Raw genomic sequence first — 24,258 nt, 5'->3', positions numbered from 1 at the left:
CAGCAAACTGAGATGGTTCAGGTGGTAATAGATTCCAAGATTAGAGATTCAAGATGTTTATCGTCACTCTGGTTGTAGAAGTACATGTGTTAAAAATTCTTTGGCTGGGAGACTGCATTAAACAGTGAATAAAATAGGTAAATAAATAGGTAAATGAAACAGTAAATACAATAAAATAATATAAATAGGCATATAAACAGGCATATAAAAATAAACACAATATAAAAAGCAATAAAAGTTATAAAAGCAATAAAGGTGCTTATACAATCTTTACTCAAATATTTTACAGATGGTTAGATTGCACTCATTTGTCTGTGTGACTGTGTGTGTGTGTGTGTGTGTGTGCGTGTGTGTGTGGGGGGGGGGGGTAATGTCTGTGTGTGTGTTATTTATTAAGAAGTCTTATGGCTTGAGGAAAAAAGCTGTTCCTCAGCCTGCTGGTGCTTGTTTTGCTTGCTTGTTCCTCTTTGAGGGCAGCAGGGAGAGCAGGCTGTTGTGTTGGTGTGCTGGGTCCTTAATGACCCTCAGGGGCTTCCTGAGGTACCGCTGGGTGTACAGCTCCTGCAGACTGGGCAGCTCACACCCAGTGATATGCTGGGCCATGCGTATCACCCTCCCCATTGCCTTGCGGTCTATGCTGGTACAGCTGCCGTATCAGGTGGTAAAACAGCCTATCAGAAGGCTCTCTATGGTGCCCTGGTAGAAGTCCCTGAGGATTTGGGGCCTCAGGCCAAATTTCTTTAGACGCCTGAGACCGTACAGATGCTGTTTGGCCTTGGCTAGCCCATGTCAGGTCCTTGTGGATGTTAACTCATAGATATTTGAAGTTATCTCCACCACTGTGCTGTTGATGGTGACTGGGAGGGTGAATTCTGCCACCCCCCCTGACAATGATGTTTGAAGCCTGTGTTGCCACACAGTCGTGAGTGTAGAGGGAATACAAGAGGGGGCTGAGGACACAGCCCTATGACGCTCCTGTGATGAGAGTTAGTGGAGAAGAGGTTGTGGACAATTGTCCACTCTCACCACCTGGAGGCAGTCTGTCAGAAAGTCCAGGATCCAGTCACACAGTGCTGTGTTCAGACCTAGATCCTGTAGCTTATTGGCGAGTCTTGAGCGCACTATGGTATTAAACACTGAGCTGTAGTCCACAAACACTATCCTCACATAGGTGTCCCTCCCTTCCAGGTGGGAGAGGACGTGGGCGATGGCGTCCTCTGTGCTCCTGTTTGGGCGATATGCAAATTGCAGAGGGTCAAGGGTGGGGGCGGCATGATTTCACACTGTGCCAGAGGCCTTATTAACCTCTCTGCGCTTAGCAGGACTCTGGCACCTGCTGAGATGAAAGGCAGAGAAGCAGGTTGTTACTTTTTACTGCTCTCTAAAGACACAACCAGATAGACTGGGAATGGACTGGAAACAGGATAAGACAGACAGAAACTCAAACACAGTGCATTCTTGTTTGGGATATTTGCTTCTGTCTGTGGTAATTTGGTGTTGTTGATATTCTGTAGCAAACACGAATGAATGACACACTGTACCTACTGTACTTACACCCCAAATTGTTGACTACTAATAGTGAGGACACTACGTATGAAATGCATGGACTAAAACATTGTCATATTTCGTATGTTTTATGACACACTATACATTTGAAAATAATTTTCTGACTGATATACAGCAATTTCTGGTTGGCTATAAGGCAGTGTTTAGGCTAACATTAGCACTGCATGAAAAATGGCAGCCCCCTCAATCATTTAAATGAGACCACTGCATTGGCACTCTGGGCATGCTGATGCAAGAGTAAAATCACATCATCTGGCAATACACTGCACTTAGACAATCCATTATATGCAGGCTCACATTCCTGCTAGATTACTTTGTAACATGAATGGGGTACTTCTGCTGCCGATCGTTGAGATGGAGGAGAAAATGATTGCTGTGAAAGCAGAGTTAGGAAATTCTTCTACATTGCCGTACAATGTTTTGGTGTCTGACAGATTTCAAACTGCCTTCCTAAATTGTGTTTTATTGTCTCACCCGTACCTGTTGCATTACGCTCCCATCGATGCCACCTTGCATTTTTTATCTCAGTTACCTATAGGTAACCATCTATGGTTACGTTTTGATGTGGAGAGTTCAGATAGTTGATGGATGAAATGGACTTTGCATTTAGTTATATAAAGTGATTTAAATGTGATGTTCTTTTCATTCTCCACCAATATCCAGCTGCTCAGATCGTGACTTCATTTTTCTTTTATTCTCTAGTTTGACAGTCAGTCATAACTGGAACTTCAGTTGATGGTGAAACCAAGTTGGTGCTGCACCAGGTTAGGTGCAGCACCAACTTGGCTGTGTGGAAAATGGCCCATTCTCTGAACTTGGCCATGACAATGAGGTCGGCCAAGTAAAAGAAAACCCTCATGCGCTAGTTACACAGTCCTACATGCTCCGCCGCCATGGCCATAACCTTCAGGAAATCATGGCGAACTGAAGTCAGCGGTGAATTTCCAAAGGTCAGCGATGTTGCAATCACAGATGAGAGGTTGTCATCATTGTCCATCAGTGAAGCTGCTTGGAGAGTCTCAGCCGAGGCGTCCGGAGGCAGCGCAGGGCCGTACGAAGCAGTGAACTCATCCTCATTGTGGTGATCAATCTCGAGCTCCAGTTTGCTCTCGTTGCAGCGGAGTGAGACGTCACACAGCCGAAAATGGTCCCACATACATGCGAATTTCAGTGGACGACTGCAATTGTGACTGGAGGAGAATATTACCCATAGAGTCCAGTAGATGGTGAAGCTTGTGTGAGATAGAACCGTTAATTTGAAAACTGTCCATTTCCTTTTGTGGCTGGTGGGAAAGGCTGCGTTTTTTAGGTCTATTCTATGTTTTTTCTGACATCTTCATGCCCTGAGGCCAGAGGTCACCGCATGTGTGTGTGTGCTCCTGCATACACACAGATAGACTGCCAGACCAAAACACCACAATGTTTCCGAAAGAATTCAACTTCTTCCTATGCTCTTGGGTTCATCCACTACAATACTATTTTCTTAAAAACTACTGGTGTGAATAACATCAGTATTTTCTTACTCTGGAGAATCTATTATCAGCAACATTCACAAGGTCAAAGAGTGCAGCATGGACCACAAACATGAAGCCGGATGGTTCTTCATGTTGGCTTGCCTAAGTCATCATTAGGTGGGTCATGATACAAAGGCCATGGCTTATGGATTGCATTACTGATCATAAGCTGCCTGCTATAAATCTGTAACAAACTCAACTGTCAAAGTAACCTGCTGAAATATGTAAGAAAATCTAGAACTATGCACAGTCCAAAGAACAAGGAGGCCAATAAATTTTTCCTCCTATACCCTTCAAACATCTCAGTGAGAAAATCTTTCTACCTTTGCCTTTTTTTTTTTTTTTAATGTGTACACATCTTGAGATGTGGTGGGCTCTGATGGGGCAGAATCATCCCTTCCTGTGTTAAATTAAAGGAGCGTTAGCCAAGGTCAGCTCAATAGGATGAGTGCACCGAGTTCTAAATCTCAAACCATTCTCTTTTTCCCCCTTATGAGACAAGCCTGTCTGTTTATCTGGACTAATGATGATGAACACTAATTTTCTTTGGAATACTCAATTAGCTGCTGCTCTCTGCAAACACAGCCTGCACACACAGTCGGAGCATTTGCAGTACTGTACAGTGTGTCTTTGCTCTGCTTTCAGCTGAACCATTACCTGGAAATACAGAGTTGTCAGTGAACGCAAAAAATCTGCAGTAAGCTGCTAGATTTTCTGTTTTATTAGACTGTATACTGCAGAGACATAAGAGAAAAGAACATTGAATATTATCTAAATTCAAAATGTTGAAACAGAAGCAGAGCCACAGGCCTATCCCATTTTCTGTCAGATCAGTGAGAAGTGTGCACATATTGATGGTTGTGTGGTAGGGCTTACTAATGGCTTACAGGGCTAATGTGCTTGCCACTCTTAATCATTTTGATCATTTTGGGGAATACATTGTACAGTGTTTGTTTTATTGTCGAGAGTCAGATGTGAAGATTGATACCACTCTCATGTCTGCCTACTGTATGATGACAGAGCCAGCAGGCTATTATCTCCAGCGACTTTCAGGAGTCTCCACAGGTTGCTTGCAACCTCACGGTGACGACAACACACCAGGAAGGCACTGTGCCCAGTGGTTTTTGCCAAGAAATAGTTACAGCACTTAAGTCCCTGCAAAACCACAAATTGTCATTTTACATTTCTGTTTGTGTAAGGATTAAACAAACAAGATACATTGTGTTATCTATGAGCTTTAGAGGTGCTGGTAGGTACATTTTTTAACTTTAGAGCCAGGCTTGCAGTTCCCTCCTTCTTCCAGTCTTTATGCTAAGATAAGCTAAGCTAAGCTGAGTCTTTTTTGTAATATTTTGTGACATGTGTTTTGGAAGGCACTAAAAAATGTTGTCATCCTGAGGAGTGGGACACTTTAAAAAACACTTGTATGCTTTGTTTTTGAAAGCAATATGTCACTTATGTCGTAGAATTTGTTGGAGATTAACTCACATGTGTAGTGGTCTTACTAATATTTGCATTCAAGTTTAGGATTTAATTTACATAGTCTCCCAAACAATTTGTGAGGTTGTTCAGTGGATTCGTAAGTAACCTGTGCACACAGAGCATACATGAAATGCCTCACCTTTATGCATGCACACACAGTGTGTGTGAGTGCAGAGGTACTGGCAGCTGAGGGAAGGCCTTGATCAGTGTACCATTCCCCAGACAGTCAGTCCTTCAGTCAGTCATTCAGTCAGCTAGCTAACCCTCACTCTACATTCATTATTAATCACAGAATTATACTCTCAGCGCTTTCCAAACGATGTGGGTTGAAGGGGGGCAAGTCATGATAGAATATGCAATTGTCTGCATAATGCATAGCAGGTGAGGAGATATGAAGCACGAATATTGCATGAGGATTCTGCAGTTGTTACTGTCAAATTATGGTAGTGGCATCAGGGGCAGTGGTGAAGATTGTCAACATGTTCCACAGAACCAAGAGCAGAGAAGATGTATCTGACTGGGTCGTGTGTAAATAAATCTGATTGGATGTGGGTATTGGGAGTATTAAATTCTATCTGCTTGAGGCCTGCCTACTGATTTTTTTTTATGTCTTCATCTCCCCAAGGAAATGCTTTGTTGAAAATACAGGTTTCCTAACAATGTCTTGTTATCCACATTTACTCCCCCGAGCTGCCCAACATAAGCCTTTGAATTCTTATAACCAATACTCCAGAGCTGTGCCAACACTGTGTCACCAACACCTCTTTAGCAACAGGAACTCTTGACTCCTACTCATGGAAGCATTGTTCATCCATCATCACTGACAGTCTTCTCCTTTCTTAACTAGTTTGTTGTGCTGCTGACCTGCCAAACCAGATGAGAAAGTCACTTACAAGATTATTGCATCATGTTAACCAGGATAAACTGTCTATTAATGTAAGTGCTACTGTGAGCTGTGACTGTGTGTTGAGATAATCTCCATTCAGGAGCCATGTAAGGGCTCGTCCTGAACCCGGAGAGAGAGACAGACAGAGAGACGAGGTGATAACTAATGCGGCTGGGCTTAGCTTCACCTTTTGATGTTTGTACCAGAAATCCAAGGTGCTCAGAGCCTATCTGTCCTTGAAGTGAACACACCCAGGAATCCCTGGAGAAGGGGAGATATTCTAATCCCAGAGTCAGATAAAACCTGTAGAGGAAAGTTGACTTTGTATCGATTTTTTTAAAACTCACTGTGGGTGTCTTCTGATCATAGTTAATGAAACATTGCGTTGCTTCACTACTCACTGATGCATATTTGGCCTGGAGTAAGAGCTGCATCTGGAGATACTTATCATGTGGAAAGCTGCCTATATATATTAAAGCTTAAAGCCATAGTTCATATTTCTGATTTTAAGTAGGAATTAATGCTGTCTTACTTTCTTTTCACAGGAAATGCTGTGATTAAAATGTCAAAAATATAACCTTTGTTGCATAAAAAAAACTTCTGCTCTTTCATATTTCATCTGCACTACAGACAAGTCACTTTTTTTTCTTTTTAACAACAATCAACAAGAGTTGTGTCTTTGCATACCAACTAATATTTGTGGCGAACTGCTTATGAACTCAATTTGGGAATTGCAGTTTTTTAAAATAAATGTTCCACTAGAGTGAAATGTTGCTTGAAGTATGAGGCAATTTTTAAGGAACCATTACATCCTATTAAAACCATAGTCTTGAAATGAAGGTTGGCCTAAGAGGAAGCATGCATAAGGGTGCATTTGATTTCATCATCAGTGACATCTTCAAGGGTGCAGTCGATCCAGCGGTTTTGCTGCCAGGCTTTTGTTTCCTCAGCCATCAAAGGCAGCAGAGCCTCTGGACAGGTTGGTGTATATGGCAGAATGATTCATCCCATGGTATGAAGCATCAAAACCAATTTGCGCTGCAGTATTGGACACTGGTCTTTTTCTCTCTCAGTGCCTGTGATGTCTATATTTTTCATAGGCAGTGCGGTGTGAATACTAAGGTCAGGCTGACATATTGGTTTGTTGAAAGTATCAAGTAAGTGTTGCCTCATTATTAAACATCAGATATTGGCTTGACAACCTTTCACCTTTCATACTTAGTGAGGAATTGATCAATAGACTACTTCTTTATGTATGTTTCTGTTTAAAGTTCTTAGACTGAAATTAGTCTTAATATAGGAGCAGTAATAGCAGTTGAAATACTTGTTGCATATAATTGCACATTTTGTATATATTATCCTTGGTTGCCTTGGAGAATATTAGTGTCTCTTTGTATCCAATACAAACAACAACAAATGCCAATCCTTCGAAAACCCATCTATACTCCTTTATTTTATAGAGGGGTTTTTGTGTGTTTGACTCCAGGTGTCGGTGAAACATGAAATATGTTCCACAAAGTCCAGTTTCAGTAACAGATGTGAATTTGAAATCTTATCAGGTGCCAAACAGAGACAGGCAACAATCATGAGGTGAACTGTAGAAATAAAGGGGTTTTTGTTACAAAGGAATCTACCAGGAATGTGCACTTGCAGTGCCTTACCAGAAGATGCCAAGTTGTGGCAAACATTGAGCCTGGTTCAACTTTCTCTTTCTTGTCAGAGCCTTCTGTGTTGGCCTCATTAAAATGAATGGGGTTGTGTTTTTTCAGGCAGGGCTGAAGTCGGTCTGAATGCAGCCTCATTTACTAGGGCAAGGTATTCCAAAGCCAGGGACCTTCATAGCAACTACTAACCTGGACCTAGGAACATTCAAGTGTCCTTTGCCAGAGGACCTCAGGCTGCTGTCCAATTTATAAGGGATTAGGAGTTCACATATGTATACGGGGGCCAGACCTTATTCAACCTTGAAGGTAATCAGTAAACGTTGGAAATCAAATCTAGAATTAACTGGTAGCCAGTGAAGGTAGGCTAAGATAGGGGTCATGTGATTACACTCCCTTGAGTTAGTTAAGATCTTTGATGCTGTATTTTTGGCTAACGACAATCAAGAGAGAGACTGCTGGCTGAAACATGAATAAATGGGGTTACAGTTGTCTAAGTGGGATGAAACAGAAGCATTAATACCTTTCTGTAGGTCAGCAGAGGATAGAAAAGGTCTAAATTTTTAATATGTTTTTTAAGTGAAGAAAGCGGAGATGTGCAACCTTCTAGACTTGAGTTGAACAGTACTCCCAGATTTGTAGCACAAGTTTACCATTTATTGACTATTATTATTACAGATCAGCTGAATGGAGTTGGGAGGACCAAATAAAATCATATTTGATTTACCATCATGTAGCTGCAGGAAATTGCTGGATGTCTGGTACTTAATCTTGTCAAGACCATAAAATTTGATTTTACCATTATATTAAATTAATATTATTGTTAATAATATGAACAGGAGCATATGAACAGAAAACAGTGGTGAGCCTAAAACTGTGACTTGTGTAACACCTCAAGTGTGATGGGCAGTAGAGGATGAGGCATTGTCAATGGCATTATTTTATGGTTGAGTTAGGATTAGAACCAGAGTAGAGCAGTATCAGATTACAGTTGTGCACGCATTGTGATTGTAGGTGTCTCTACATTACATAAGAGCCTTATATTAACGATGCACTGTCAGCAGGTTGGCTGAATACTTATTTTCCATGTCCCTGTTTTTTATCCACAGATCTCCCCTGGCGGACTGAACAAACCAGTCGACTCTAACAGAGCTACGTCTGTCCTCAGTCTACTTGTGGTCTGACGGCACTCACCAACATCAAAGGTATGCCCGCCTCTCTCCAGCCTCTTTTAATCACTTTGTTCAGCTCATCATTGCAGTAATTACATTTCCTGACAGTTTTTTTTTTTTTTGGTTTGCAAATCCAAGTCTTCACTTTCTCTGTTATCTCTCCTCGAGGGAGCTTCACTTCACTTCACATTGTCGCTGAGGTGCCTTGTGTGATTGCTATTTCAATACATTCAGGAGCTTTTTCCTCAAGGAAATGTGCTCTGATTTCAATAATTCACACAGTTGAATCGGCTCAGGTAAATGTCAGTTGAAAAGCAGTTTGAGTTTGCGTCACAGTATTTTTGTGTGTTTCAGTACTGAACAGGAGAGGACGTTTGTTCCGGTCTAGTTTATTAAGACAGAGTGAACTTTACATGTGTTTGAAGTCTGTCACCTGTAGTTAGATACAACCTGAGACAATTAATTGCAATATGAATGTCTTATTTGCTACAAAAGACTTGCTCTTTTTTGCATGCCTTTGCTTTCAAAACATGAAGAGTCTCTTTTGTGCCTTTTTCTCTCTTTAAGTTCTAAGACTATATTTGGGCTAACTGACCGCAAAATTTGAAAAGACGCATGGACATCAGTCAGTATGTCAAAGTCATCTCACTTTTGCTTCTATAATCATTTTGCTTTCAACATCTTGCACTTATAATCAAAAACCTATGTTTATCCCTCAGCTCTGTCTTTATATACTGTAGCACACTACTGTAATACATTATCATGACTCAATCACAGATATATCTAGATGCTACAGTATATGACTTTGAACCTACTGTTGGTTTCTTATAATGTTAGTGCTGGCAATGTCAGAAATGAAGCTTATTCTATAGAGTAAAAACTAAGTATGTATAATGCAATGCTGAAATCTGAAATGTAAGAGAATGAATTTAAAACAATTTAAATGCTGTTTACAAGCTTTGTTTACTCCATATGCAATATACTGTAGTATGTTTCCATTTGTGATGAAGTGTAATCTATACTTCATGATGAATTGTTCAGGCTCTTCAAAGAGACTAACAAAGACATGTATTTGCATGTTTAAGTATTTTTCGTCGTGTATATGTGTGTGTATGTGTTTGTCAGTGTTTTCCGGCCTGAAATCCTCCACGTAGAGAGATGATTCAAAGAAAAGGGATGAAATAAAATATGGATGGTAAACAACAGCTGCATTTCTTTCTCCTAGCTGTGAAAGTGATCAGCTATGGACTGCATGCACCTCGCTAAGCTTTGCTTATCCTGGCATCACTCAGCAATACCCCTCTGGGCATTAACACTCACTTTAATGTTCCACAAAGCAACAACGACTGGAATCCTAAACTGGAGGGACGATCATTCTTGGTGACAATGCATTTCTTTTTTTATGCTCGGATGCTTCAAATCTTAGTCACTTACTGTATCTGTCTTGTGCCACTTAGAGTATTAAGACAATTATTGGGAATGACAGTCATCTTCTAACAACCATTCATTACATGGTAGCATCCAGAATATGGCAATTTTACCAACTAACATTATGTGACATTGGCACTTACAGCCATTGTGCAAAAATCTGTTAACTGATTAATTAAACATCTGGCATCCTCTCAAAGACAGTTAAAGGCTTGGCTTTACTTTGCTACAGTTAAGCTGTGAAACACATTTTGAAAAATGGCAACACTTACTGTATGTCATTACGTGCAATTGTCGTGTCTGTCATGCAGCGATGGCAAAAGAGCTTTGTTTTTCCTCATAACTAGCACTAATTCAAAGTGACTTTCATTTTCATGAGTAGCGCTTTTTAAGGGCTGAAAAACTCGTAAAACCTTCCTGTTGGTGAGCAGAAATTCCCAACACAGCAGACTGTCATTATGATGAATCATTTAACTGTCAGTCACTCTCCATAAGAGCTTTGAGATATCGGACAGCTTAACCAAGGAGAAAAAATCTCTTAAGAACTTGAAATTATTGCCTTTAAAATTACAGTTTATGCCCTAATATCTCCAATTAGTCTTCTAAATATATGAATGTACAGGATTATCATGAACAGCAAACACACACACAGTAGGAAGAGCAGGTGTTTTTAAGTACCCAATTGTGCCACTGAGAGCTGCATCCTCAGATGGGCATCAGATGGGTTTAGACAAGGAATTAATTTGAGCTGCAATTACAGCCTCTGGAAAGGGGCAAATTGGCGGTGAGGCGGAGGAAGGACCCCACCACCCACCTAGTCCCTAATCAGGTGAATGTTTCTAACTCAATAGTGGGCACTGATGGTCACATTCAATTATCCTCATCCTTTACCTCCCAGTCTGTTCCTTCATCCTCCTAATAAACCCCCATGCAAGCCCCTTAAGACACGCGCCACATGCTGCTTCTGCTCTGGGCAGTCTCATCAGTTACCTACAGCCCTTCTTTGTCTCGGCTTTGATTTCTGAAACAAGACGAAAGTTAATCAGTAGTTTCACTTTTAGGGAAATACGCTAATTTGCTTTCCTGCTGAGAGTTAGATGAGAAGATTGATACCACTCATGTCTATGAGAGTGGTATCGATCCTGTCATCTAACTCTCGGCAGGAAAGTGAATTAGCATATTTCCCAAAATGTACAGAATTGCTTTCTTCACAGGGTGTTCACTCCTTAGACTCTCCTAAAACCTTAAAAACCCCCATAGGCTGCAAAACATGAATGGCTTAACACCAGGCCCTCAGTGGCTTCAGCATGCAACTGTGGCAAAAATAAAAGGGTGGTCATTCTAGCTTTCTCCGGTCAAGAAACAAGAATTTGATCTTGGCAATGAGGGAATTACCAAGGTTTCAGTTTGGGCAGATAGAATATTCCCTCTCCTCCCTTGCAGCCCTGTTTTTTGTGATTCAGTTGTGTCATATAGCATAAACCAAACCTGAACCTGTTTGCTCATTTGAAGTTATTCTTGAGAATAATATCAGTGAAAAAGCCCACCAGTTTACTACAGAGTATGGTGGTAGAGAGTCTTGTCATTGGAAGATTTGTTTTAGGGGAGTCCAATGGAACTGATGAATAAGGTGCCAAGGATTTATTGCTGGATTTTCCAGCAAGCCTTTGAAGTGAACGACCGCTGCATCTCATCTGCCGATCCTCACTCAAAATTGTGGCTGCATGTTTGTGGATATATTTATTACTGGGCTATTTTTAGAGCTGAGGGTTTGTGCTGAAGTGCATTTATCCTTGAGGAAAAGCCTTGCAACAGCACAAGTGAAGCTTATAGCGAGGTGCCGCATCAACTCCACACATACGAGCCTACATCTCCTTTTAATTAATGATGTTTATACCTTTAGAGTAGTCAAATCTAACCCACTTCCGTTTGTTAATTAAACATTTTCCATCTTTTTATCTAATTTTCTTTGTGATTAGTGATCACCCCCTCCACACATAAACCTCCAACAGTAGCATCAACAAATGACACTCCTGCCCTTGGAGTTGTACTTTTATATGTTTCCACTACATATAGTTGGGACTAACTAGGGCATATGTAATTGAGGATGGGGTTAAACGTGCAGACCTTGGCTGTGTTTTTATCCCCTCTGACCCAGGCCATTAGCAAACATCTGCTGAACTAAAGCTTTAAAAAACCAGGGCTGTCATAGTGGCGGAGGGGAATTCTTCAGATGCCCCTCCCTGTGCATTCTGGGCTATTTTAAGTAGGCCCAGAAGTTGGTGTTTAATGATAAGCTGTGGGGCGTAGCTGACATGCCTGCCATATTATTCCCTTTATGACTCAGGAAGCAATAGTTATGTTGCCCCCCCATCCCTGGGGTGGGGTGTGAATCATTATAGTCCGTCATCAAGTATGTCCAATCAACATGGCTTATGGTACCCTATTGCTGGCGGTTATCTCAAGTAGTGGATAGCTTTGAAAATAGACAAGGATGCTATTTTTGCAAGTAGTCATTACCAAGCGCTATTTCCATTATGAGACTAAATTACCAGCTGATGACTGTCAACTCATGCCAGCCAGGAACGTTTTAGCGAGAGCAACATGATAGATTCCTGATTTGAAAATGAATGAGAGACCCTGTCCCCATATAGGGGGAAAAGAAACAAAAGGTGCCTCTTCTTTCATTCACATGGATGTGGATTTAAACTTTGAAAACACAAGCTGCTCGGCACGTATGGCTTTGCGAGGAAGAGTGAAGGAAGAGCCGTGTCAGACTCCACTCCACTCCAGATAAATAAATGATCAGCACGCAACAAACATCAAAGAGGGATTGTGTGCTTCAAAGGGAATAAGGGCCTCGCACTCACCAGGTCCTATAGTGAAGAATGAGTCCTGTTTATGCATACACACACTCAGACACTCAGACACACAGACGCACACGCTCTGTTTCTGTAATCCGACCTGTTTGAGATTCTAATGGTTGCATCTGCATTGATCATCCCCTGCTGAGCCAAACCACCCCTCCTCAATCTCTGTCTGTGTCAGTGGCAGGATCAGTGGAAAATACACATTATTTTTTGATATAATGTGCCTCCTGACTCAATGTCATTTCCTGGGTTTTGAAAAGTACCTCCTCATTTAACCTTGTGGTGCCTAAATAAGCAGTCACTTTACATTTCTCTTTGCAACCCCCAAGCCATAATCACAATATCCAAGAATATCTTGGACACTTGCATGTGTTGTATTCGTGCCTGTGACATCTTGCTTGAAAAACATGTCTTTCACTCCCTGATTGAACAGTCCAGTTCAAGGCCAGAACATTATGTCACCTCCACATACAAAAATACCAATCACTTGTGCTGGAGCTGTGAAAAATGTTGCTTGTAAAATGGTTTAAAGATGAAATGTTTTGTAAAATACCCATGACTAGATTAACTTGCTTGGGAGCTTTAAAGCAATAATGAACTGCGGGCCCCAACTGACGCCCCATATCCCTTTCTCTCTGTGCAGTATGTAACCTGTACTTGTAAACACATAAACTAAAAGCCAATTTACTCTTCTAATGTGCAGCGTGTAAAACTAGATTTTGACAGAGATCCTCTCAACAAGACCAGGACCTAAATATTTAGTCCTGTATCTGAGGAATTAGGTTTATATTTGACAATTCCACAATGTTCATGATTCACATCCAAAGCCAACATTCAGCACCAGACCAGGAAGTTTATACAGAGAGGCAAAAAGTATGGCTGGAGGCCAGGGTTGTGGATAAGCATGTAGTACATCTGACTTTCATGCTGGAGACTGTAACCTTTGACAAAACCTTTGTTTTAGTTCCCTAACATTGACCATACCCTAACCCTTGTTTATTTGCCAAAACAAGGATTTTTCACAAACCATGCTGTAGTTGTACCATGATGATATTGTAGAAAAAGATAATTTTAAAAATGTTGGCATTGTATATTACAAAGCATTGTCATTTGTAATTGTAATCTGAAGTTTTGCAAAATTGTCCAATATCAAGGTTCTATTTGCAGAAATTAAGTAATAATGCAGGATGCAGCAAAAGGCCCTCATCATTTCAGTTGATATTGTATTGTATGTATTGTATGTGGTGAATATTCTCAAACAAGTTTTCAATGGATCAAATTACCACTACTCAACTGGCACGCAGTGATCCTTTTTTGGTATCTGGGCCCTAGGGCCTTGAAAATAGACATGTACTTTGAGTTATGAATAGTTATAAATAGTAATAAAAAACACACTTTTTAAGAATATCTAAACAAATATATGTTAAACAAACTATAGATTTTTCAAGTTGCTGTTATTTAGAAATATTTATAAACAATACTGTGCTAATTTTCAAATATTTTTTGCACTTGTTTCATTAGATATGGGTTTACAATAAAGTCAAGTACAACCCATCCAGAAGAAGCACATGCTGTATGTTGCTTTTCATTTCTGTTTTAACCTCTGGCTTTTTCTCTCTTGTCTTCCCTTTGTTTTTCTTTCCCCTCTCTCCCAGCTCTCCCTCCTTCTAGCTGTGTCATCCCTCTGCTTCTGCTAGAGTGGGGGATGTCTGTTTTCTAACACCTCTCAGCCTGCTTATCTACTAGGTCTGTATTGTTGTGGATTGGTATTTCCAACCCCATTTGTTATTGTGCCGTCAACCCCCTTGATATCATGCCACCATCAGTTATGGATATCAGGGTGTGTGTGACAGTGATATGCACCGTGGCTTGCAACTGTTATCTGGAAATCATTATTGTTCATGATGGACAGTGTGAGTGTATGTGACACCGAGCCGGGGTGTTCGTATGGGTGACTGTGGGGAGCTTGCATGTGTTGGATTCGTGCCTGCAACAGTGCCTGTGTGTCAGTGTGCATTATGGCTCTGTGCATGACTATATCCAATGACAGCGCCATTTCTCCACACTGGGTACGATTGTTCATTTGTAGGAGTGAAATCATTCCTTCCCACCTTTGGATGTCCAGAAAAAGAATCTTTGTTTTTGAGTTTTGTTTTTGAGTGTGCACTATGCTGTTTGAGTCCCTCAGTTGTACTTTGAATTGATGGATCATGTTTCCATTTTGTTGCACTGATGTTCCAACAAAACTGTATTGAGTTTTATCTGTTCTGCCAGGATTGTCTTAATTACAAGAAAGGCTCAAACTTCTGAAAGCAAAAACATAATTGGCACCCAGCAGAGCATCCTCATTAATGTCTTTGCTATGCTTGGCTTTGAGTATCATAGATTTCCCCATGCAAGTCACCCTTTGTGGGGAGAATTTGAGCTTGTCCCTTCAGGGTATTGGTGTGCGAAAAGTCTAAATTAATCAGATTTGACTGGAGCAGATATACTCTTTATGCTAGGACCCTACCTCCCCAATCATCCAGTCAACCATTCTAATTGTCTCATATTAATGTGTCGTGTTGGTTCCCATTGTTCATGATGATTATTTAAAGCCTTGTGCTGTTTGCCAAATCCTCAATGTCCCTTCTTGGCCAATAAATAAGTCCTGTATTTGACTTGAACATGAGGCATGCTGTTGGTGCCACTCGCCCAGCCTCCTGGGTCTGGGTGTCTTTAATGACCTGGTGCCCCTCCTTCCCTTTCTCTCCTCTTCCTTCCTGACTGGGAAGATCTGTACAACTGCAACCAACACTGGACATGGAGGACTATGATGTTCGCTCAGCTGCCAGCATCCTGGCTTCAGTGAAAGAACAGGAGGCGCGTTTCGAGCAGTTGACCCGAGCCCTTGAAGAGGAGCGTCGCAACGTCACCATGCAGCTGGAGCGTGCCAATCTGCCTCCCAACCCCCCCACCAGCCAACCGCTAGCGTGGCAGCAGGTGGTGATGCAGGTAAATGGCGCCAGCATGCTGGCCAACCCCCCTCGTCTTTTTCAACCACCAACTTGCGCCGACCACATGTCCGCCTACCACTCTGAAGTGACATTTGCCTCTCCTGCTCCCTCCTTCCATTTGAGCAAGCTCATTCCATCGTCATGTTAGCTCACAATCATTGCTTTTCATCATTCGTGGGACTCAGTAATCTCTCTGTTCAATTTCTCTGTGATTTGAGACAGTTGTTCCCATTGTCTGAACCCACTGTCCTGGATGTTGTGCAATAATCTGTTGTGTGGTGACTCATTTTTAAGGCAAGCTGATGAGATTCAACCTCTCATTCTGTCTTCTTTCGCCTCCTCCTTCTACGCCACCGTTTGCCATCCAATCCCATCTCCTTTCGCCCACTGGTCTTTGATATTGTCTGGTGGTGCTGCTGATTGGATGTGGCCTTTTGCCCAGCTCTGGCCAGCGTCTGGGGGACATTAGAGTCCTGGCCAGGACTCTTGTCAATGCTGGCTGACTCTGCAAGAGCAGGCAATGTAAGATCTAGGAATGACACAGCTGTAATCCTCTAAAAATGTCAGCAGTCACAAAAGCGCATTGATTTACACATTTCAAACTGTTAGCTGCCGAGGGAAAATGTTACATTCAACACCTCCTCTGTTAATAACTCCCAAGGTCAGGCAACATAACATCTTATTGTTCAGGATATTTTCAGCTTTTGAAGGTTTGATGAATGCATGTTTTCTGCTTTGCTAACATTCTCAGGGCACTTTCTCTTGTTTTTACTCTTGGGTATGATCACTTCTTTGAAGAACCCCTTTCAGACTGTACACATGTTTTACTAACAAGAATTTGAAAGCACAATTTGGTGATGCAGCACCTGTAGTACTTAGATGCATCACCTTTAATCATGGTAAAGGAGGCAGTCTCATGTATTATTGATATAGCAAGACTTGCAGAGATGAAACTGCTTTGCCTACATTTGCCTGCAGTCACATTTTGTTAACAGTTGGTGTCAATGTTCATTTTTAAGGGCTTGCTGCCAATTTGGCCTCATAAAGGGATAATGAAGAGGATGCAGGAAAAGGATAGCAGGATAAAGCAAACTTGTCATCTCCTCACCCAACAGACCTAACACAGGGTCCAATAATCAACTGCCTTTATATGTTTGTGTGTGTGTGTGTGTGTGTGTGTGTGAGAGAGAGAGATAGAGAGAAGCTGAAATTATACTTTCTGCGTCCACAAGAATGAGAGGGTCCTCTAGGGTCCGCGTAATGTAAATTTTGTCATCAGAGGGTGAACACGTAGGCTCTGTGTGGACATCTACATACCTCCGATCTACTGTGCATGTGTGGAACGCGTCCTCCAAGTGGACTCCGCAAAGTAGTATAAACAGGACTACTATGCGTCCATGGTGTCCACAGCTGTCCATGTACACGTCCGCTTGGGAGTATATCTGTTGCTAGAGAGAGAGAGAGAGAGAGACCTGCCTCTCCTCATAAACGTGTCCATGATTTAGTGGACAGTGCTTAACGTGACAGGCAGTGAATTAACCTTCTCTCTCACACTCCCTCACACCATCACTCACAGATCAGACTCATAGATACCCCCCCTCAACCATAGCCACTCTGTTAGCTCACTGGTGAGGGTGAATTGGGTGTAACAGGGTATCGCTCACGTAATCATGCACCATTTTACATCACTTTGAAATGTCATTTGGTTGCCAGGCATTGGACCATTGGCTTTATCATAAACACCTACCAAAGCGAATTGGATGTGCGAGTAGGGGGGTTTGATCAGTGTCTGCTTTAGGGCAAACAGCACCTGAGTGCTTGGCAGTCAGACTGTGTTCAGTCTTGAGGTAGAAGTTGTTGGGTTGTGTGTAAGTGTGTGTGTGCTGCACTGTGAAACCCACTCCATTCCCATAATGAGGTGGTATGAGTTATGAGGAATGCATCAGGTTGTTCTCTTTCTCTCTATATTCTCCTTTCTTAGCTTCAGACACACACACGCACACACACACACACACACACACACACATACACATAAAGTCCCCAGATTGTATGATGGATTAAAATAGAGCATGGATCAGTAACTGCAGGTTCAGATTCACAACCCCAGGGCCACATTCAGTGAGGCCTGCCATTATTTAAAGTTGGGGTCAGAAAGGAAAAGTGGGCCAAGTCTGATTAATGAAATTAGGTGCATGTAGACGCCTAATGGGAGTGATAAGCCACTGATCTAGATAGTGCTCTGCTAAGTGCACACCTCAGAACTGATTGGATCTAAACATCAGCCGGCAGCTAACACTTTTATCTGCATTCATCATTCAGATATACTGTACATTGTCAGCTTTTTAACACAGGTGGGATGGAGAGACTGCGCCCAGAAGACAACAATAAACATGAAAAAACTTATCTGCAGCTCATACAGATTGGAGCAGGTTACACACACATCAGCACTGCACCTAACCTCAGTTTGCTGAGTTAAAATTCGTGTAAAGCAATAATAAAGATCTGTTGTGAATTTGTCACACCATAGGAAAATGTATAATTAACCACCCAGCCAAATTTGAATGATTAAAGAAATTACCAAGTGTATAAGATGAGGTTTCAAAATAGTAGAAAAATAAGCAGTGTTCTCTGCTCTAAAACGCTGGGGGTGTGTTTGCTGAAGGCGCTGAAAGCACGGCCCAACTGAACAGCCTCTGAGTTGATAAAGCTCGTACTCATTCTCCAGTAACAGCGGATTATACGAAGTGAATCCCAGTTGTCTCCGATAAAAGTTTGTAAAACTACTGGTGTAAAAATAGTAACTATGAGTACATGCACTCTAGTGTTTATATAGTGGGGGAGAGATCATGCCAGTGCTCTATGTCATTGAGGCACCATTTCAGGCCCGCTCAAAAGATCCTGAACACAGACATGGTGAAAAACAATTTAATGCTGTAACTCCAAAATTCAGTACCACATACTTCACAGTCTTTTCACATGTATAACATGTATAATGTGTTTAAAAAGAAATTCTCCTTTACACAGACTTTAAACACAGCAGACTCTTCTGTCCAGTATAGCCTAGATGTGGAGTGAGGCATGGCCCTGGACAGCAGCCAAATGACTCAAATATATCATATGCTGATGGGTTTGACAGAGTAATGCAGGAATATAGCAATCATTTCTTCCTCAAATTTAAAGTCAAAAAGATTATTAGCCTTTATAGATGTTGACTCTTTTAGCTAATGTTCATCAGAGCATAACATTTTTGCATAATAGGGACTGGTTGCTAGCCATGCTATCTGTGTGGCTATAGGGGTGGCAATATTGCTCTGCCAGTCCACCAATTTGGTCCAGACTGTAAACAGCTATTGGATGGATTGCCTTGAAATTCTGCATGGACATTAATGATCCCCAGAGGATGAATCCTACTGACTTTGGTAGTCCTCTGACTTTTCTATCTAGCATCACCAGCAGGTCAAAGACTTAACTTATCCAGTGAAATATCTCAACATCTGCTGGATGGATTGGCACAAACTTTTATAAAGACATTCACAGTTCCCAGATGATGAAACCTAATGACTTTAGTGATCCTCTGTTTTTTTCCTCTAGCACCACCATAGTTGTCTCCACAACTATTAGATGGATAGAGACAGAGCACAACGTGTCATACTCTGAAAACCACGCCCAGCAGAGGGGAAAACAGTCGGCGCTATAGTAATCAACCAAGGGCTGAAACACTACCACAATGCCTGTAGCTAGCTAAAAACATTAGATTTCAGCATGTCAAAGGATTATTTTAGAACTCTATGTCTACCAGAGAGGAAAAGGTAGTTTATAACATATGCTTAAACCTGTTACATTATATATGGTAAGATGCAATACATGATGAAAGGGCTAACATCAGGTCTACAGTAGCGATGGCACACCTGTATAGCAAACTCCACCACATAACAGGCTGGCATGACACTTTTACAGTTGATATGGTGACTTTGCGAGTTTGTAAACATAGGCAGGGAAATAACACACATAGACATGCAGTCATTTCCCATTTAGGCTCTTTTTACAGTTAGCATTTCTGCTGAATGTGAGTAGCAGCATGTCCAGGTACATGTGTCATTTTTACGGAGGTTTTTGAGCTGCAGCCTGTCCATGCAGCTCAGGTCAGGTCTCTCCCACTACATGGCATACAGCCTTGTAACATTATCCACTTTTGTCTTCTTAAAGACTCAGTTTTTCAGTTCGGCAGGTTATAAAAAACTTAGTTCTGGGTTCTTTACCCTGTTGGTCGTGCACCCCACCACACAGCAGCTTTTAGGTATTGTTCTGTTGTTTACTAGCAGACAGAAGTGAAAAGGAGGCACCTTCACTCAATACAAAGTCAATGAGAGCAATGAATTGTTTTCCCTCCAGGGTGGGCGCAATTTAATTGTGCTCTGTGTGATGAAATATGGTTCAGAGACCCTTGTGCTCCTCAGGATGAATAGTAATAAATTTGGTACTTCCCTAATTTTTCATCTAGCACCATCATTAGGTAAACTTTTTAATTTGTCAAATACTTTCAAACCTATTGTCATTCCCATCAGCCTCAGCTTTACTTTGTGTTTAATGCTAATTAGCAAATGTTGACAGGCTAACACGATAAACAACTAAGGTGCAAATGGTACACATTGTACTTGCTAAACATCAGCATGATAGCATTGTCTCTGTGAGCTTGCTGAAGTTAGCATCTAGCTCAAAGCACCACTGTGCCAAAGTACAGCCTCAGAACTGCCAGCATGCAGACTTGGTCTTATTGAGCTATAACATCATTTTAAAAGTCAAACCTTTTGAAGAAGATGAAGCACAGCCTGCTGTTTTATATGATCAATATGTACCATACAGAGAGTGGAGACAAAGGAATCCCATAAATAAATCACCCTCTGATATTAACACTAGTCACCCTGCTAAGCTGGAGTACACAAAACAGAGTAGGATTAAAGCATATTGTGGTTCAACATGTTTTGAAAATGATTTTATGATATTTGTTTTGGACCTGCATAATGTCAACACAGGATGTAAGGATGCAGATCACCAAAAGAAGCCTCGACCATTGTATTGTAACAATGAGTGTGGGAAAGGTTCTTGTCAACAGCACTGGCCTATTTTTCTGAGACCTTACTAATTGAATTCTGATCCTCATTCACTTCAGTATAACAGTTTATGAATGGCTGCCAAGTAAGAGAAATAGAGTGTTTATTCTACACCATCCTGTGAGGAACATCAGAACAATACTGTTGGGCACTCCATTAGCTTCCCTGATTAAATTATCAGTAGAGATTCAGTGACACGGATCAAGCTGCCTTTGAATCTGCATCCATTGACAGCCCCCACATGTGACCACTCACATGCTAAGATCATACCCTTTCTTCATTTGATTCGCGTTTGTCTGTGGTAATTGATTTTTGCCTGAAGGTGCGTCATTGTCAAGGCTCTGAAAGGTCAAGTGGTGGATTGTGACAGCTCTATGTGTGGAGAAAGGCAGACAGCACTCAAGACAACCACACCTGTCTGGAGCTAAGGGAGAAGGTGACCTCATTTCATATACACCAGACGTCTGATCTACCTACATACCCGCGGCTGCTGCCCAGCATATGCACAGATCCCATTTCGTAGTGCACCCAGCCTCATTGAAGAGGAGACTCAGGTTAATTTCTTACATTGTGGATATCATAAAATGTTGGAGTTTGGTATTCAGATGCTATAGTCCGCGGGCTTCTAGCATTGCAGAGGCATATCATCCCCTTGTGCAAATGTTGTGGGAAGTTTTCAAAGGCTTGTGAGCTTTAGAAAGAGGGAACAGTGCAGCCTTTGATCTGTGCTGCTGTCTGTGGTGAAGATGTACAGGCCCCAGCCCTGCGATGGCACCACAGCACTCAACCAACAATCGCTCCAGCCGCCCTCCACCCACTTTCATCCCCACAGCCCCCCAGCCCTGTCTAGGCACAATGGATACAAAGGGCTGAGGGTGCTATAGCGACAGAAGATCTATCCTTCCACTGGCAGGGCCCCGGAGCCCCTGTACCCTCGTAAATCACCTGCCTAACAATGAGCCTTAGTTTACCCCCTCCCCTTCTCTATCTTTCCCTGTCTTCCTGTCTTACTATGCCATCAGGAACCTTCTTGCCTTCCATAAACACCCTAATTACCTTGGTGTGAAACTGCCTCCTTTGTTTATTTTTGTATCCCACACTGTTCCCTGGCCCTCCCACACCATTTTTCTCGCATTCTGTAGTTTCATGGATTTCAATTCTAATAATGTTGCTGCTTGTTTTTCATGTTTCAATATGCACCTAATCATGTCTCAGAGGTTGAAAGGTTAGTTGGTCCTTTGGATAAGCTGCAAATGTCTCCACTCATATTATCTTTAGAGATAGATGTAAATGAGACAAATAGAGCAGCAGAACTGGAGTTCAGATGGAAGAGTGGATTGTCCAGTAATATCAGTATTCATAGTACAATGCTCAGGTCCTCCCAACAGTATGCTAACATCTACAGCAGTGATTCCCAGAGTAGGTGCCATGGTACCCTGGGGTGCCCTGAGGATGGGTCAAGGGTTCCACAAGATTTGTTAATATCCATTGGTTTTAGCCTCTATGGATGGCAGAGTCAGTCAGTCAGTCTGTCTGGTAGTTGGTTGGTCGGTCCGTGCCTTTGATCCAATATCTTAACAACTATTGGATGGATTGCAGTTGCAATGAAATATTGTACCAAGATTCATGGTCTCCAGAGGATGAATCCTACTGACTCTGGTGATACCCTGACTTTACCTCTAGTGCGACCAGCAGTTTTGTTTTTTAGTAAAATGTTTTGACAACTATTTGAAGGATTTCCATGAAATTTGGTAAAAGCCATTGTTCCCAGAGGATGAATCCTAATAACTGGTTGATGCCCCCCCCTCCCCTCAAAAAAAAAGACATCACATTAAAATGACCTGCACAACAACAAGCATATGCAGTGTTAGCTATTTTCTTCTTTTATTCAGAATAAATCAGAAAAGACAAAAGTAAGTAACTTACATTTACATTGTCAGAACAAGTTAGATCGTTATTATTTGTTTTGTTAGTTTGCTCAAATGAATTCTCATAAGATATGGTTTGTTTCATGTTTAGTTGAAAAAGTTGCATGTGTATGCATGTCATGTGGGTGGGGGTGGGCATGAAGTGGTGCAGTGGTTTAAAAAAGTTTGTGAGCAACAAATCTAAAGGCAATGTAGTCCATTTACAAATCAAATTAATGTATCTATCATTTAGCAAGTAAAAACAGCTTGCTTCTTCCTGCATTTCTCAACCGTAATGGTAATCTTTTATTCACGCCACTTCAACATTAGGAGTCAAGTTTGAGGCAATGGCCCATGAATCACATGGCTAACTGCTCAAGGTTGGGGGAAAGTCCTTTTTGTGTCTGAGCTCAATACAGGGGTTGACATGGAAGGACAGGAATTTTTACTCAAGGTTGGTGTTGCGCATATTCCTCTTGTTCAGATGAACAGGGAAAGACAGGTTTGAAGGGGAGACAGCGGAAAAGCCTTTTGTACTGCGAGCTATTTATATTCCTCTGGGGCGGCTCAAACCTTCATCCTTCAAATCAGCCCCAACGCTGGTGGACTTAATGCCTGTCCTGGTGCACCTCCCTGCCATTTGATCACAATCCATTAAACCATTATACTCACTAAAAGCACTAAGAGGGGTATCTGAAAACTACTCCCATTTCCTTTACCACATATCCTCTCCGTGTACTTGCATAGGTGAACAGTCTAAATATCTTTGAAGGGCACTGCCTCAGTCTGAAAGTCTCTGGACAGTATGGAAGTCTAAATATGTACTTGAAGATGACCATGCTAGTCTAAACTGACTTTTGGGCTTGGCCCTTAAGTTCAAAGACTAAACTGTAGCCCATGTGTTTAAAATAAAGCCCCTCTCCTTTACAGGACCATTCCTCAGTGCCACCTAAGGAATGTGACCTCACCCTTCCCAGTGTCCAGCAGGATAACCAAACAAGGTTGGACGCTGACCCCATTCAACTGAAAAAAAAACAACAACTAAATTGAAAACAGTCTCTCTAGGCTTTCTACTAGGGCTGGAGGTGTTCTTCAAAGCCTTGATTTAATTATCCTCATGAGTTTAACATACTAGTGCGACATTTTTACTACATGACTTACAAGCATGTAAATGGTCATCAAATGAGGAACAGAAGTAGCACTGAGCCTCGTTTCAGGGGTTTGCAGGAGTAAATGCACACTTTATTGGACAGAGCATTCCCTAATACTACAAATGGCAAAAAAGACTTATAGCTGAACAATTCTTTTCAATTGCACCCCAGTTAATGAAGCTTACTACTGTACAACATGAATATTTAGGTCTCTTGCCAGGTAAAGTTAAGTGTTTCAGTCAGGCCCTTTACAGAATAAACTTGTCTCTGAGCAAATACATGCAATCATGTAAACTGGCCATGGGATCTCATGTTAATTAAAAAATACAAATGGACATATGTGAACATGTTCAGTGTCAGCATGGTGGAGTTGCATTCACATGCAGGGAGCCACTCAAATTCTGTATTTAAAAAACACAGCTAAAGCTGATCATTCAACTGAAAAAAAAGTTTTAAAAAGTCCTCTGAAGATAGACAAACTAAATAATAGACAAATCAACTGAGAGGGGGGAAG

At 41.6% G+C, this 24,258-nt stretch overlaps 1 protein-coding gene across 1 annotated transcript in view; it reads left to right on the top strand.

The window, feature by feature from the left end:
* The window catches only part of arvcfb (ARVCF delta catenin family member b), a 238,791-nt gene that overhangs the window by 85,440 nt on the left and 129,093 nt on the right, over positions 1-24,258 (top strand). The window contains exon 3 of the mRNA XM_044364799.1: positions 8,219-8,314. The gene's annotated coding sequence lies outside the window, so the exon portion shown is untranslated. The remainder of the gene's footprint in view (positions 1-8,218; positions 8,315-24,258) is intronic.

The sequence above is a fragment of the Thunnus albacares genome, chromosome 2 (assembly GCF_914725855.1).
Source record: "Thunnus albacares chromosome 2, fThuAlb1.1, whole genome shotgun sequence".
NCBI classification, from domain to species: domain Eukaryota; kingdom Metazoa; phylum Chordata; class Actinopteri; order Scombriformes; family Scombridae; genus Thunnus; species Thunnus albacares.
This window is presented reverse-complemented; position numbering and strand designations above follow the sequence as displayed.